This window comes from Urocitellus parryii, chromosome 16 (assembly GCF_045843805.1).
Source record: "Urocitellus parryii isolate mUroPar1 chromosome 16, mUroPar1.hap1, whole genome shotgun sequence".
NCBI classification, from domain to species: Eukaryota; Metazoa; Chordata; class Mammalia; order Rodentia; family Sciuridae; genus Urocitellus; species Urocitellus parryii.
The window spans coordinates 23,929,401-23,942,625 of record NC_135546.1 but is presented as its reverse complement, the minus strand read 5'-3'; the positions used below and the strand labels follow the sequence as shown (position 1 = coordinate 23,942,625).

At 36.7% G+C, this 13,225-nt stretch overlaps 1 pseudogene; it reads left to right on the top strand.

The window, feature by feature from the left end:
* Positions 1 to 2,274: 2,274 nt before the first annotated feature.
* Positions 2,275 to 3,308, top strand: LOC144250641 (uncharacterized; annotated as a pseudogene).
* The last annotated feature ends 9,917 nt before the right edge of the window (positions 3,309 to 13,225 follow it).

Sequence of the window (13,225 nt, the reverse complement as noted above, 5' to 3'; positions counted from 1 at the left end):
CAAAAAAAAGTCTAAAACTGAAGAGTATCCAATTCATACTTTGTATGATTATCAACTTGACTTCACTTTATTAAAAAACTGACTATATTTATGTGTCCTTTTAAAATTATATTATTGTTACAGGTATATATGCCTACTAATAGTATTGTTGTTATGCTTTTTTTCTTTCAAATTCTACTGCAAAATTACATGTTTTATGACCCATCATTACAATAAAATAGAATTGTTTTGCCAAGAAATGTTTAAAATTTCATATGACTTATATTGCTGTGCACTTACATTTTATTATGAAAGATTACATTTAGTACTTTTTGGAGAACAGATCCAGTGTTGATGAATAGTGTGTGTATTTTTATATGTTTAAAGTCTTCATTTTCCTTCTCTTTTGAAAGGTAGTAGCTGTGAATATAATGTCTTGGTTAATAATTTTATTCTTTCATCCCTTGAATATAGAAAGACTAGAATTTCTTCCTGTGTTGTGAAGAAAGAGAGAACAACAGAAGAAAGTTGGTAGACTTTGAAAATATATTCTGAAGGAGGAAAATCTTTGTGTAACACAATGTATTTTTCTCTACTATATTACTCTCCATAGTAATGTACTCATCTTGGATACTGTGAACACAAAGATGATTAGGACAATCTTCAAAGTAATTTTCTGTGTGTATTTTTATTTGATTTATATATTTCTACAGTAATGATGGACTTGGATTTAATAATCCACTCCCCTGCTGATGTTATTATTTGCTGTAATTTCTTAGGTTTCCAAAATACACTCAACCCAGTACAGTAAGTAAACATGTTTGTTATTTTATTTATTACAGCCATGACTTCTCATCATCCTCGACAAATTTTCCCAGAACATGGAATAAATGAGAGAGAGGGAAGATATGGAAAGTGTGACTTTGACTATCTACAACCAAGAAAACAATGGGAAAATATAGGTGAGAGTAAAGTTCAAAAAACTGAAAATCACTCAGTAGTCTCTATTTATGATAAAAATTTTTTGGTCAAAAGACACCTGAGACAATTAATATCTGAAACAAAAATTCAATGTATTCCAATTATTTTGAGGAGTTTTATATGTCTTTAACAATAAATCCACAGCCATTTTTGAACTGAAAGGCAATGTGGAAAATTTGAAATCTAGTCCATGCATCAGTTTTTAACTTGGCCAAGTATAAAAGTAGCACTGAGTTAAAATACCAGTCAAACATTTGTACAGAAAAGATATTTCTAAAAGTGATCCTTTTGGAAGTTTCTTTATAAAATGTCCATTTTTGTGAAACAAAAGATGAATTTCTCCTTGTGCCCAAATGGACAATATTAAGAATTGTAGAGGGCTGGGGATTTGGCTCAAGTGGCAGCGCGCTTGCCTGGCATGCGTGCGGCCCAGGTTCAATCCTCAGCACCACATACCAACAAAGATGTTGTGTCCGCCGAGAACTAAAAAAATAAATATTAAAAATTCTCTCTCTCTCTCCTCTCTCACTCTCTCTTTAAAAAAAAAGAATTGTAGAAAAGTTTCTACTTCCCAATATTGCTCAATGACAATTCTGATACAGATTTCTGGAAAGTGCACTATATAGATAATGCTATAAGTAACATATTAAGCCATGTCTCTACCCTGAGTAATGACCAGTATATTTACCTTGGTGATAAAAATTATGAATATAGAGAAATCCTAGTCCTTTTCTGAAGGAAATTTACCAAAATGAAAAATGAAGGAAAGTCTTGCTTTAGTGATCAAAAACTAGTATTCATTAAAATATTCATAGCCAAGACAAAACCTGCAAGTGTAAGATATGTTAAAGGGCTCTTTACCACAGTGCAGAGCTTGCTTAATACAAGAAAATTAATAGAGAAAAAGAGCCCTATATGTATAGAAGATATTGAGCAAGCAAATGCTTTGCTATATTTTTTTAAACACAGCAGATACTATGACAGTGATAAATTCTACAAATTTAAAAAATGTGAAAAAAAACTTTTAGTGAAAAGTTTCAACTTGTTAAGTAACAGAGGATTCATACTGAAGGAGAGACTTGTAAATGTAAAAAGTGTGGGAAAGCCTTAAAAAGTTTTTCAACCCTTACTCAACACGAAAAAATTTATTCTGCAGAGAAGACCTACGAATGTGAAGAATGCAATGCACTCAAGAACTTTACTCAACATCACAGTGTTCATTCAGATGATGTGCCATGCAAATGTAAAGAATGTGACAAAACTTCTAATAAAAGCTCAAATCTTATTTGTCACCAGTGGACACACCCTGGAGTGATGCCCTACATATGTAAACAATTTTTCAAAGGTTTCAGTCAAACACCAAGCCTTAAAAATTGCCAGAGAATTCATACTGGAGAGAAGCCCTACAAATGTAAAGTATGTGGCATGAGTTTTAATAGAAACTCAAATCTTGATCGCCACAACAGGATTCATACTGGAGAGAAGCCCTACAAATGTAAAGTGTGTGGCAAGAGTTTTAATACAAACTCAAATCTTGGTTCCCACAACAGGATTCATACTGGAGAGAAGCCCTACAAATGTAAAGTGTGTGGCAACAGTTTTAGTGAAAAATCATCACTTACTCAGCACCAGCAAATCCACACTAGAGAGAAGCACTACAAATGTAAAGAGTGTGGCAAAGCTTTTAGTAGACATCCCAGCATAATTGTCACAAAAGGATTAATACTGGAGAGAAGCCCTACAAATGTAAAGTGTGTGGCAAGAGATTTAGTTACACATCATCACTTACTCACCACCAGCGATTTCACACTGGAGAGAAGCCCTACAGCTGCAAAGAATGTGGCAAAGCTTTTAATAGCATCTCACCGTGTAATTGGCACAAAAGTATTCATACTGGAGAGAAGCCCTACAAATGTAAACTGTGTTGCAAAAGTTTTAATACAAACTCACATCTCCATTACCACAATAGGATTCATACTGGAGAGAAGCCCTACAAATGTACAGGGTGTGGCAAGAGTTTCAGTCAAAAATCATCACTTACTCAGCACCAGACAATCCACACTGGAGAGAAGCCCTACAAATGTCAAGAATGTGGCAAAAGTTTTAATCAAAAAATAGTACTTACTCGGCACCTGAGAATCCACACTGGAGAGAAGCCCTACAAATGTACAGTGTGTGGCAAAAGTTTCAGTCAACAATCATCACTTACTCATCACCAGCGAATCCACACTGGAGAGAAGCCCTACAAATGTAGAGAATGTGGCAAAGATTTTAATCAACAATCATCACTTACTCGACACCAGAGAACCCATACTAGACAGAAGTCGTATAAATGTGAAGAATGGTAAAGCTTTTAATATTGAAGATCACATCTTACTAAACATTATAGATTTTATACTGGAGAATTTTTACAATGAAAACATTGCATCAGTGTCTTTAAGGATGAATCAACCGTATTTCACAGTAGTTCAATACTATTTCACACCAGAGATATGATAGCACAGAAATCATATAAATATAAAATAGGTGACAGAGTCTCCAATAATTGTTCACACCCTACTCAGCACCTCAGAATTCATACGAGTGAGAGGACATGTGGAAAAATTTTTGTAAAGCTTTTGGCCATTGATCCAACATTTTTAAAACGCTGCAGGATTTATAGCATATAGAAACCCATAGATTGTGTCCAAGACTGTATTCAAATTTCCAACATTTTTTAATTACTGACGTCATATCTGTAGCAAATGTGGAGTAGCATTTGTCCAAAGTGTGTACCTTAGATAACAGCACAATATTTAGAAAAACACCTTGACAAATATAAAGATTGTAGTAAGTTTCTTATCTATAGCCCATCCCTTGAAGTATTTGGGACCTAGGAGGGAAAAAATCATTTAAATGTAGAAAATGGGTAATTGCTTTTGACATTTGCTGAAAATTTTCTAGCATCTTTAGCTGATATTGTAGAAATAAGGAAATACAAGTATAGAATTGTGTATCCCTAAAAGGATATAATTTTAGTATAAATCAACAATTACAAAAGAGTCTCATTTTTTCTGGATCAATAATAATTCTCAGAGTTGATTATCAGAGGTTTCTTAAGATTTATATGAAATTTAAAATTTTCAGAGCCCCTTAAACTTAGGGGTTTAATCAGTAAACCACATCCTCAGATTTTTTTCTTTTTTATTTAGAGATAGGGTTTGCTAAGTTGCATATGTCCTCATTAATTATGGAGCCTGACTTTGAACTTGCAAAGCTTCTTACATCCCTATGGTCACAGCATGTTCCACCATGCCAGTGTTACAGAGCGTTTTTACTTATATTTCATTACAGATGCAATTTGTTGCTAAATAAAGTGTGAATTTCTTAATGTTAACTTTGTCATGCATTGAATGATGTTATTAGGTCACACATCTCCCACTTTCACTTTGCTACTGGATCGATGCAATAGTAAAACATTCTATTGGGTAAATAATGCTATAACGTCTCCATTAATTATTTCATATGTTTAATCAAGTATAATTTGGAGAATATTATTTATGTAAATTATATACGCTCTTGTTTGTAATTATGGAAAAATTAAGAGAGTTATAGGAAGGACCTAGGGATACTAAAATAATGCCCAGATATCCCTAGTTTGAATTATGAGTTTAACATTTCACCTTATAGAATAGCAGTACACCCTAAGGGATCTACAACTCCGGAGAGTTATACAAGCTCCCAATCAGGGAGAGGAGAAAGACCCAAGAGACTAGGAGCCAACATGGGTATTCAGGCAATAAAGGAGGATTGCTGAAGGGGGAAAGAGTCTTAATGTTTCCTGGGGAATCCACATGGTCCATAGGCCCATCCTGACTATTGGACTGAATAAACCATGCAGTTCCTCATGAATTCTATGACGTTCATCACTGAGGTGACTATACTCACCTCTAGTGTAGGAAAAATATCACAATTTTGGACCACCTCATTAGTTTTGCATGCTCAGTAGAAAATTTAAATAGAAACATGTAAAACGATGACTATAAAAAGAAAGACATACTGTAGGAGCATTTATGCCCCCACATTTTTTATTTCATTATATATTTTGATTTTGTAGACCCTTTGGTTCTACTTAATAATTTACAATATAATGTTTGTTATACTTATTGGATAATAAGTATAACATGTGATAGATAGCATGTGTCATGGTCTCCCAGAACCCTCTGCAACCCAGTAATTATAAGATACTATTAACTAACGATGTTCCTCCTCAGATCTTATAGCTCCAAGAGCCCATGACACCACAGAGAGAGAAACACAATTTTGATTGAAATAAACCGCTAGACTCTCATCTACAAGTCCTGTTCAGAATGTAAAAACACAATATTCTCTTTATATGTGAGCCTTTGGGTCAACAAAATACCACCCACCAACATTTCATTTAAGTTTATTTGGGAAAATAAATATTGAAATATAATGATAAGTTCTAGGAGAATAATATTCTCACCATTCTTTATTCCAAAGCGTAAATATCTAGGTTTCATGCTTATCTCCACATTATTTTATGCAGAAAACAGGCTTCATTTTACCTATGAGAGTTTAAACTATTTATATGGCAAGGAGGGAAGATTCAGTCCTAGAGGTCTATGGAAAATACTAAAGATCTTCCCTTTTCTTGAATGGAATGATGTCTGCAGTCCTTGATGAAATAAAGAATGCTGATTTCTCAATGCATCTGGCTAGGTGACTCACTCATTGGAATCCCAATTTATTTACTCATCTCAAGGCTATCATTCCCTCCTCTAGGATCTGACCTGTTCTTGGGAGGACTTGGTGTTCTTCAGGGGATCACCAGGTCATGCACGATGCTGGAATGAAGTTTTCTTTTTTCTAACTTGTATTTATTCGGCCTCACTTTCAATACAAGTTAGAACAAGACTTCAGACTCACCTGTGGAGAGGATGCTCTGCCCAGCACTTCCCAGTCAGGACCCTGAGAAGCTCTTTGGGACTCCCCAGTACATAGGTTCAGTGGTTGGGTTTTCCTAGTCTGGCAATACAGTTGCCTGTGTCTTTCCCTTTTGATTTCTCTCTTGCTTTTATACTATTACTCAAGGAAACACTGTCTCGTGTGAAGAGAGTGTCTTCATTATCTATTGGATCTGACCTGCCAAGTTGAGCAGCTGCCCACATACTGAATGTCACAAACACATGTATGTGTTATCTAATCAGTAAGTAGTGTATCTTTCAACTGCATGATTTTTATTGCATGGGGGAGGAAATTGGGAATGCTTTCTTTGAGTTCCCACAGCACTATTCATAGTATTCATAACACTGCTATGTAATGTTTCCTCTCTGCTCAACTTGTAAGTATTGTTCTTGTGCTGCTTTGTAAAACAAATAGAAAAGAGTTGTAAACCAAATTTTTTGTGATTATAGCTAGTTGTGCAGACTGACATGGGCAGCTCTATATACCATTGTTGTTTTATATGGGCTCAAGGTACTCTTTTATACATTTATTTAACCTTAATGACATTACCATTCACTGAAGAAATTTTAACTCACAAACCTTCTCGGTATACAAATTTTCCCTTGTCATTTTTAAAATTTCTTACTCTTTTTAGGTATACATGATAGTAGAGCAAATTTTGACAAATTATACATGGAATAAAACTCATTTTTGTCAGCATTTTATTCTTGAGGTGTACATGGTGTGGACCTTCCCTGGTGGTGTATTTATATATAAACATTGAAAAGTTGTGTCTGATTCATTCTACTGTCATTTGTACTCCTATTTCCCTTTTCTTGTCTTCAATCCAACTTTGTCTAATCCACTGAATTTCTATTCTCTCCCCCCCTCCCTTGCTGAGTGCTTTAGCATCTATATATATTATGTATTATATGTAATGTCTGTTTCACTCTACTATCATTTCTATCCCCATATTCCCTCCCCTCCCTGCAATCCTCTCTACTTAATCTAAATAACTATTCTTCCCCACCCCCACTGTGAATTAGCATACACTTATTGGAGGAAACATTTGGCCTTTGTGTTTGTGTGTGTGTGGTGGGGGGGGCTTATTTCACTTAGCATAATATTCTTCAACTCTATCCTTTTACCACCAAAAGGCATAATTTCATTCATCTTTAAAGCTAAGTAATATTCCATTGTTGGGGCAAATTTTATATATATATATATATATATATATATATATATATATATCTCCATATATCACATTTTATTTGTCCATTCATCTGTTGAAGAAAACATAGGTTGGCTCTATGTTTTAGCTAATGTGAATTGTGCTGCTATAAACATTGGTGCAGCTGTTTTCCTGTAGTATGGTGTTTTTAAGTGCTTTGGGCATAGTCCAAAGAGAGGGATCGCTGGGTCAAATGATGTTTCCATTCTGGTTTTTCAAGGTGTCTCCATACTGCTTTCCATGGTGGTTGCACCAATTTGGAGTCAATCTGATAAGCAATGTGTGAGTGTTCCTTTTCACCCACATCCTCACCAACAATTACTGTTGCCTGTATTATTAATGTTGCCATTCTTACTGAAGTGATTTGTATAAAATCTGTAGGTTCTTTCTTCACATTATTGTTTCTTTTGCTGAGAAGCAGCTTTTTAGTTTGAATCTATCCCCTTTATTTATTCTTGATTTTTAATTTTTGTGCTGTAGGGGTCTTGTTATGGAAGTCAGATTGAGGACGAACATTCACCACAGATTTTTAAATGGCATCCCAAGTTCATGAACGTTTCACTTTTATTGTTTCTCTTACTATCTTGCCTTATACATCTACATGTTCTAAAGAGTCATGAAATGATCTAGCTTCTCATACATGATTTTTTGATGACTGTTATTTTTCAATATGTAGCTGCAGATTGTTTAAAATATAAATCTATTATATTAGACTTTAAATAAAGCACATCCATGCCTTGTGTAGGAAATATTACATCAATAGATCAACATCAAATCTATAATATATATAAATATATATAAAAGCCTGGATTCAAATGCATGCACATCCACCCCAGAGCTTGGCCCATAACACTTATTCTATACTAGTTCTACACTTTAGAACCTCCATGAAAGCTCTTATATATATCCAAAGCCTGAGACTCACTCACCAGACATTCTTCTTTTTTGAGGGGGTGGTACGATGATGAAGATTGAAATCAGCGGCACTCAACCCCAGAGCCACATCCCTATCCTTATTTTATGTAGAGACAGGATCTTACTGATATGCTTAGTAAATTTTTTTTCACTGAGGCTGTCTCTGAACTTAAGACCCTTTTTCCTCAGCCTTCCAAGCTGCTGAGATTACAGGCAAATACCACCATGCCCAGCTCCCCAGAGAGCCTTCTCTAACTGGTTGGAACCCACTTTTTCAGGATGTTTTGGCCTAATCCTCACAAGTAGAGATGAAACTGTTTTCCTCTATATTAAAAATCAGGGCTACAAAGAGATTGGACCCAACAACACCTAATTACACAGCGTGTCCACATTACAACAAAGGTGTGGTCTGCAATTCTCCATCTTTCCAAAGAGCTCTTCTTGGCTCCACAAAGTTGGGAGTACTGGCCAACCTTCTGCCATTGATCATTTAGAAGCCTCCACGGATGTCAGTGTGTATGAGGGACAGAATTCCAGGTGGCACGTTGGTGATTAGTAGGCTATGCCAGGGAGTAAGGCAGAGACAAATTCACCAAAGGCACAAAACTTTCATGTGGCTGGTCCAGGATTGGGGCTGCATGAGGAGATTCTTTTCCTCCACCCTTGATGTGTCTTTCCTAACTGTTCACATGCTGAAACACTTGTTCAATGACTTGCACCCTTTTCCTGTTTTATGTTTCCCTCTCATGTGGCTTTGGAGGTCTCATGTTTGGCAATTATTGTGAATTTCTTCTTCATTTTTCCAACCTCCCTCTTCCCATCCATGTGGAATTTCTGTCTCTGGATATTAGTTTTCAATTTATATATTTCCATTTAGTCGAAATTTCCATTACCTCTAGAAAAAATAAATGTTTAATTCATTATCATGCTTGTAATTACCCTTCACATGTTGATAATGGCAGTGTTGAAGAACTATCTTCTGATTTCTATAACTGGAACATAAGTGGGTCTGCTTGAAATGACTGTCCTTTCTTTTGACTCCAGATAACGGGGATCTTTTTAATATAGCACGTTAATGATTTTATGTATATTTATATACAGTACCCAGGATACTAACCCTGCTTTTTACATGGTTTTCTCCCAGAGAAGGTGGAGTTGATCATGTAGGCTTCTCAGAATGGACTCCAGCTCAGACTCTGCCTCGGCTCTGACTAGATTCCATCTGCCTGTGATTTCTACAACATGGACCTGTAGGTCTTCCTCTTCTTTTCTTAATTTTAATATTTCACTTAGAGCTTAAACCACAGGACTGTCACTTTCAAAAGGATGACTTAACAAACCATCACTAACCACAAGAAGGTTTGCTCCATGTACAAACTAGGAAAGAGGGGCCCATCACATACTTTAGGGCTTCAGGGAAATTATGGGGGTGCCAGTAGTCCCTCATATCAAAGTAGAGGCATTATAGGTTGTGGGACAGGTTTGGACTAATTTGATTTTAGGACCAGAATTAGAGTAATTTAAGTTTCCTTTTCAACATGAGAAAATAATCTCAATCAAGATCCTTTTCCAGATGTGTCCAGGATACTTTAAGGGTTTGAAGCCCAGATCTCTTGGATTGCTGTTATCCATCAGAGATGACATTACAATTAAGAGAGATGACATGTCCTACTGGGGAAGCCACTGTTCTGTGTTCTTCAGTGGGAACTTTGTGCCTTTCTACAAACATTAAAATTACAATTCTGCAGAGACAGAACTTAAACACATCCTTTCCATAAAACTTACAAGTGTTTGTGCTCTGCTCAGCTTATTCAGGTGACAAAGTACCTCTGTGTCCTCAGATGTAGAGTTAGTGTGGATTCTAAAAAGGGCATTGGAGGAGGGAATTCAATCTACTAGTGAGCTTTTCCAGTAGCTTCTTTGCTTCTCAAAGAAGCAAACATCTTTAGAAGACAATATCCTCATTGCACCATATACAACATGGTCCTCTGAGCTCATTAGGACTGTTGGAGCCCAGAGGATCATGTTCTGTATGGTGTTACGAGGATATTGTCTTCTAAAGATGTTTGCTTCTTTGAGATCCTGCTAAAATGAGTCAATTTTTCTTATAGGGAATGTCAGATTTTCTTCTTCATTTTTCAATTTAATAACTTCATGGGACACAACTTACATATGGTATGTCATGTAGAGATTTTAAACACTACTAATTTGTATACTAATTACCAGGGAATTAATAAGTTTTAATATTTTGATTGATAATCTTGCTTTGGTCATTTTCATAACTCATAGAAGAATTATTGTTTGAGTAATTGTACATTTTGAAATCTTTAGAGGGAAATGAGGTTCTATGTTCAAAACCTCATTTTATGGAATGGAATCTCACATGGTTAAGAACTTTCAGATGGTAAATGTCAAACAAGGGACCCTGATCAAAAGGAAGTACATTAAGTCTTTTAGAAAATCAAATAAATGTGCTGGTAAGTTCCAATTCATGGTGGCAAAATATAGGCTTGTGAATATAATTCACAAGAATTTGGAAGAATATTTTTATGTATTAGTCCATTCTGTTTTAATCACTAAAAACATTTTGAAATATCTAATAGTGGAAATGTGTAAATTTAATTTTGCTTAGAGGAACATTCTGGACACTTGAAAATCATCCTGCCCTGGTCACTTTCAGATGTTTTTCCAAAATTCAATTTTTATGTCATTAGCACGCACAGGTAAATGTGACTCCAAGACACACAGATCAAGATAAAACAGGAAAGCTTAAAGCAGAACTTGTCTCTTCCATCGCAATATCAGTCAGGGAAAATGGACCCTCCTGCAGGATCATGTGGATTTCCCAGTAATGAGAGCTTGGGGTCTGCAGAGAAGTGCTTGGGCTCTCTCATCCCTGAGGATGTCCACAGAACAGAGTAGAGGAGAGTGTGGCTGTGGAGTCTCTAATCAAGACCTCCAGAGACCAAGCAAGAAGCTGGCCTGATTTTATTGTGCAGTTACCATGTGTACTCAGGCAGTGCCTAAGCAAAATATAGACAGCCACCAATGTAATGTCTGTTAACTGTCCTTGCAGTGAACAATCAAAGAGTGGAACTGCAACACATAGCCTAGTGCCCAGAGGTGTGCCGATGGGGTAAGCAGTTTGCCACTCACACGCCTAGCATGGGGAGTGGCCTGCCATACAGACACCCTTAATCTATGCCCTGTATGCTGTACTCCATGCACTTGTCCCCACAGAGAAGCACCTCTGGGGCTTCTTTTTTCTTGACTTTAAAGAACAATTTCTCTTCTAGTTGCTTTTCTCAGGAGAAATTTAAAATAATTGTAATATGAATATCATAGATGTAAGTATGAACCCTGAGCTGTATTTTAAAACCCTGACAATTTACAAAAGGAACCCATGGTTCTCATATCTACTTCTCACAAAGAGCTGCCATTCATTCAGTCAAGTCTCACCCAGGGTTTGCTCATTGTGTTACTGGAGGGTGTGTTTTGAAGCAGAGGGGCTGAGTGATGGTGTCACCCTCTCTGAGGTGTAGGTCATTTCTCCCTAGTGATATATATAGATTCCCAATACACAAAGAGCCACAAGTAAGAGGTTTCTGCCTAGGCTGACATCAGTCCCAAGCCCACTTGCTTGAAGCAAGACCAGTCTCAATTCTTCATCTCCCTTTTGTTTGTTTTTCGTTAGTGAATACCAAGAGAACATGGGGAGAGTTGGCTGTAGTGGTGAAGCTGAGCTTCACGTATGCAGACTTAAACCTCAAGCTTTAAGTCTGCATATGTGTTATTAGGGGTTACAGATCCTATTTCCTCACCCGTTGTGAACAGGATGGTGCTCAGATTGCATATGGGAGAAGAGATGTTTCTTCCTCTCACTTTCACCATAGAATGTGCCCAGCCAGAGGGTCCAAATAACTCTAACTTGCAGTGGGGTGTTCTTCTCCTGTAATTCTCTCTACTTCTGTCCTGACCATCAGCTCGTGTCCCCTGCCTTATCAGTCCTCACTAGATGGTTGCAACACAGATGATGGTGCATGTATCACACAGCCTCCCCTAACTTTAGTGACAGCACCATATCTAACATGACTCCTTCCTGGATCCAGATACTAGAGGGAGTCTTTACTATCAGCTCTAACAAACAAAACTTCTGATGTTTTTTGAAAATTTCTTTTTCATGTGTGATCTGTTTTTTCTCATCTCCTCACTTGGCCTTTCCTTCTTCTTACCATATGTGAATTCTTCAAATGTAACGTATTTCAGAAATCTGTGTTAGATTCCCTGTGATTTACATATCCTTCCACACAGAATGCCCACTCTACAGGGCAGCTTGATTTCTCCAGTGCATAAAGGACATGAGTGCCCAGTACAATAGAGCATCTGTGGACCAAGCTGGAAGTATCACTCTGTAGACCCTTGTTTGAGGGGGTGTTTCTCAAATTACCTCCCTGATGTCAGAGAGCTTGTGTTATGTCTCATGATCTCCTGGACTATGTTGTGCCAGGCACAATGTGCACAGCTGGGAAGGTACATAGTTCAGGATTTCAGTCATCTATGAATCATTCCCATTCTCCAGGATGCTTCTTAACAACAATGGAATCTCAGCAGGGACATTACTATAGATATTTCTTCTGAACACTACCATGGTGCATTTACACAATTTTAACTCTATTTACTTGATGGGTATCATTTAGTAATGATTGTGGTTCAAAACTGGAGCTAGCAGAATGACGAGACTGTGCTTTCTCCTGGCCACTACCTGTATGAAAATTAGTTCTCCTCATTATTGCATGAAATTGTGTCCCTTTCTTTGAGGCATGATATCAGGAAAGGGTCTAATTTTTTCCCAATACTGATACAGAAATTTACCATCAGAAAACAATTTTCCAACAGTTTCAAGGCAATGAACAATGCATCCATGAGTTCTTGACTATTACTGCAAATTCATGGCACCTGCACACTCCAGTTTGTATGACTGCAGATTCCTCAGTTACACTGACCTTAAATTCATCCAATGGCCTTGAGACCCACGTGATTAAAACACGTCATTTATTGAGTGTTAGAAAACTTAGATTGTGTAAGTTTCAAGTGTTTCAAATGAATTAAAGCAGATTCTGTGTGTCACAGAAAAGTGATAGAATGCAGGTTTTGGTTTTAAATTTCACATGT